The sequence below is a fragment of the Nicotiana tabacum genome, chromosome 1, assembly GCF_000715075.1.
Source record: "Nicotiana tabacum cultivar K326 chromosome 1, ASM71507v2, whole genome shotgun sequence".
NCBI classification, from domain to species: domain Eukaryota; kingdom Viridiplantae; phylum Streptophyta; class Magnoliopsida; order Solanales; family Solanaceae; genus Nicotiana; species Nicotiana tabacum.
The window spans coordinates 50,407,992-50,413,219 of NC_134080.1; positions in this window are offsets into that span (position 1 = coordinate 50,407,992).

A 5,228-nucleotide genomic window follows, 5' to 3' on the forward strand; every position below is an offset into this window, starting at 1 on the left:
GAAGAGGTGTCTAATTGATAATGGGGTCAGTTGAGGTGTTCATGTGATCGTTGTGGACAACTTAAAGATCCAGTTTATGTATTTCGCCTTTGCTATTTGATATAAGTTTACTTTCCCACTCTGTTCTGAATCTCTGTAATGATGGTCTTGCATATGTAATGTGTTCTAATCTGTGTTAAGACCTTTTCTATCGACTATGATCTTGCTTCTCTGCTAATATGTCCCTCAGTATGTCTTTGGCTCACTTGATTCCATGTTCCTTCAGTGATCACTTGGCTTGTCACAATGTGTGTTCCCTATCATGTCTAAATGTTGTCTTGTTTCCTGATGAGGGTTAACATGTCTGTCTTATGACACTAGAATGTATACTTAGCATAATTTGGACCTCTTATGTTTCAACTTGTTCAGTATTGTGCATTTGTGCATGATAATCTTTGTCAATCCTGCTGTCACGACCCAAACCCCGCTCCGGTCGTGATGGCGCCTCTCGTGAAGACAAGGCCAGCCAACAAACCCATATCGCCTTTTCAAAAATAGTTAAACATTAATAAACAGTTTAAATATGATTTAATGATATAATTAATGGAAGCACAACCCGACACAGCCCTAACCGGGGTGTCACAAGTCACGAGCATCTACTAGGGTATAAATACAACTGAAAGCCTGGAGTGTACAAATACAGACTAATGAAATGAGGAAAGAGAAAAGCAGTGCTGCGAACGCCGGCAGCTACCTTGCTAAACCCTGATGACTCTGCCTCCGATCAGCCAAAACATACCTGAATCTGCACACAAGGTGCAGGGAGTAATGTGAGTACTCCGACTCAGTGAGTAATAATAATAAATAAAGACTGAAGGCAAGAAATCACGCAAAAACACAAAGTATTCCATACTGAAGCAGAAAAATCACTTTAAACAGTAAAGCAGTGAGAAATCAAGTGAAAATCCCTTTTTTCCAACAAGTAAAGCAAGTAGTTTACAAGTGAGTAACAAAAATGATAGAAATGTAAACAGCCCCTCGGGCAAAACATGTACAACAAACCGCCCCTCGGGCATAATATCAACAGAACCAGCCCCTCGGGCTCAATATCAGAACAGTGCCAGCCCCTCGGGCTCAATATCAAAACAGTAACAGCCCCTCGGGCTCAATATCAAAATAGTATCAGCCCCTCGGGCTACCTCACAATCACTCATATCAGCCCCTCGGGCATAGTATCAATCACTCAAAACAATGGGTACCCGCGCTCACTGTGGGTGTGCAGACTCCGGAGGGGCCCCTTACGGCCCAAGCGCTATATCAAGCCACCTCGTGGCATCATCACTCAGCATATCCTCACATCACTCAAGCCACCGCGTGGCATATAAAGTATCTCAGGCCCTCGACCTCATATCACTCGGCCTCACATCACTCAAGCCACCGCGTGGCATAAATAGTAACTCAGGCCCTCGGCCTCATATCACTCAGCATATCCTCACATATGGCCCTCGGCCTCACTCAGTCCGGAAATCATCATAAGCCCCTTGGGCATTAGTAAAATAGTAGTTCTCAGCCCAAAACATGATTTAGAAATATCATTTGAGTTTCAAATATATATAAAAGTGGCTGATCTTGTAAAACAATAATCATCAACAGGACTGAGTTTAAATATAAGTCAAAACATTGAGGAAATAGTGATAAAAATCCCCGAAGGGTTCAAATAATTGGCACGATGCCCAAATACGGCAATCAGCCCAAATCATGATGATAACAAATCAGTTTCAATCAAATATGCAGTAAAATCATCAATACGGGATGGACCAAGTCACAATCCCCAGTAGTAAAGGACCCGCGCTCATCATCCAGCGCGTGTCTCACCTCAATATAGCACTACAATGTGCAATCCGGGGTTTCAAACTCTCAGGACATCATTTACAATCATTACTCACCTCGAACCGGCTAATTCTCTAGCTCGCGATGCCTTTGCCCCTCGAATTGACCTCTGAATGCCTCGAATCTAGCCATAATGATTCGATTCAGTTAATAAAAATTATAGGAATTAATTCCATATGGAATTCTACATTTCCACTAAAAATCTGAAATTACACTCAAAATTTGCCCGTGGGGCCCACATCTCGGAACCTGGCAAAAGTTACAAAATATGAAACCCCATCCAAACACGAGTCCAACCATACAAGTTTTACCAAAATCCGACAACAATTCGGTCTCCACATCTAGAATTTTTGTTTTTTAAAGGTTTACAATTTTCTCCAATTTCTTCCATTTGGTTCAATGATGAAAATAACCATAAAATCATAAAATATAATCACTTTTGGATATAGAACACTTACCCAAATCCATATGGTAAAAATCGCTTCAATCCGAGCTCCATAGCTCAAAAAATGAGAAAACTCTCGGACTGCCCGAATTATACACTGTTCAGAATTTTTCGGGGTACTGTTCATATGTTTTTACTGTTCATGCGTTTTTACTGTTCACGGGTACTGTTCACTGAGTACTATACACGGTACTGTTCATGGGGTATTGTTTACGGGGTACTGTTCACGGTACTGTTCATAGGGTACTGTTTATGGTACTGTTTATGGTACTGTTCATGGGGTACTATACACGGTACTGTTTCTGCAATTTTTCCTAAGTCCGAAATCACTCTGAAACACTCCCGAGCCCTCGGGGCTCCTAACCAAACATATGCACTAACTCAACAACATCCTACGAACTTAACCGTGCGATCAAATCGCCAAAATAACGTCATATACCATGAATTAAGCTTTAAAATCCAAGAATTCTTTCAAATTTCATAAAACATCAAATTTTCCATTTTGAGTCCGAAACACATCAAATGACGTCCGTTTTCAACCAAACTTTACAAAAAGTGCCTAAACTATATATAAGACCTGTATCGGGTGCCGGAACCAAAATACGGGCCCGATATCATCACTTTCTAATCAAATTTCATTTTCATTTTCCTTAAATATTTTCAGAAAACAATTTTACTCAAAAATTCATTTCTCGGGCCTTGGACCTCGTAATTCAATGATTCTTGTTCCTATGGGTCTCAAATAATGATATGAACATATTCCTTCAATCGAAACTCAATTCGGAGCTCGTTGGCTTAGTGCGATACCCATTTTATTCGTTAAACAATTAACATATGATTCGGGTGAAAAACTCAATCGTGACTTGATGAAATTAGACTAAAATTTCTAGATCACTCCTATAATTCATTATCAAAATTCTGGAAGTCTCAAAATCAAATTTAGATCTCTAGAACTAAAAATGGACCTTTAGATCATTACATGCTTATTCTCAAAACGGCAAAATCATCCAAAAACTCTTCCAAAACTTATCCGAGCCTCATGGGACCCCGACCAAACATGCCAACATAATTCATAACATCATTAAAACCTGTTCCAATCATCAAAACACCTCAAACAACATCAAATTACCCAAAACTCATCGAATTCAAGCCTAAGTTTCCAAAAACTTCCGAAATACACTTTCGATCAAAAACCCGACCAAATGATGTCCGAATAACCTGAAATTTTGCACACACATCACAAATGACATAACAAAGCTACATCAACTCTCAGAATTCCATTCCGACCCTCGGATCAAAATCTCACATATCAACCGGAATTCGCCAAAATACAAACTTTGCCAATTCGAGCCAAATCCTTCCACAGACTTCCAAAATGCATTCCGATCGCGCTCCTAAGTCATAAATCACCTAATGGAGCTAACCAAATCATAAAAATTCCGATCCAAGATCATATACAAACAAGTCAACTCTTGGTCAAACCTTTCAAATTCAAAGCTTTCAACTGAGACTGTTCCTTCAAATTCATTCCGATTTTTCCTGAAAACCAAAACCAACGATCTACATCAGTCATAATACGTTACACGTGTCAACTCATGCCCGAGAATTGGCGATCAAAGTGCGAAAGTTCAAAACGACCGGTCGGGTCGTTACACTTGCAAACTTGTTCCCCTCCCCCCCACAACTCTTTCAATATGTGGTTGTCTATGTGTTACTTTACTAAGTGTGAACCTGCTTCTAAGTCCCTGCTGAACATGTTTTTAAGTTTTTTGACCTATTTGATTAGTTGCTTTGTGGTCTCAACCTTGCTATTTCTACTTTAAGTTATAAGTGCATCCCCTCAACTTCTATCCCTCGATCATTGTCCACTCTCCCTCATTTGTCACCTATGCGATTCTGAACCTCTCATTCTTAGCCGGCTGAAAGCCAAGGCTACCACGGCTCTTGCTACTGACCTCCCTAGTGTGAGCACTGCTCGGGGTGCATTTGAGACCCTTGTGAACTCTGACACACTAGAATTTGGTCTTTAGTCACCCCTACTACTGAAACCTGAACCATCCCAATTCCTTCTTCCTATTGTCTAATGAACATGTAAGCTGGTTGGCACAAGTGATGTGATACCTGGGGCAATGTGGTCAATTTATGGTTGTTTGAGATCTTCTAGGGATTCTGGGTTGTGCTTGATGAATATAGCTGATGATAGGCTATAATTACGTATTTTAGTCGATTATTACACTCTAATTTACTGCACTTTAGTTGAGTTTGCGCTTTAATCGCTAGTGTTTTGCACTAACGGTGTGTTTTATGCCTTGTAGGAGTGATTTCGAGCTATATAGATATTATAGAATGAAATTAAGTAATTTGAAGCTTTGAAGTCTGAGTAATAACTCAAGGAATTAAGCCGGGATCGCGTTCGGGGGTCAAATTTGATAATTAAGTACGAACGAAGACTCGAAGAGGCATATTGCACACTGTCTAGTAAAATAGACATAACGTTTTGCTCAGAACTCTATTTGGGATCCATAGTATATGGTTGGAAATATAACCCAAAGTTTTACAACTTTCATGTTTTACGTTTTTCCAAATTCCAAACGGAATAGGGTGAAAACCGCGGTTACGGTAGGACCGCGGCAGAGCAGAGCTGCAGATTCAGAGGGCCTATTTGGCCGCGGTCCCGGCGTAACCGCGGTGGGACCGCGGCAGGACGCGTAAATTTCAGGGACCAAAGTGCAAAACACGGGATTTTAAGCCCTAAACCTATATTAAACTAAGGAAGCCGGCCAAGAAAGAGAGGAGGATAGATTTGAGACACAGATTCGACCTAAGGAGGCAAGAACGCATTGGGAGCAAGGCGGAGAATTCTTCCACAAGTTTTTCCTTCCTTTTCCTATTTTTCATTGTTGGTTATGACTTT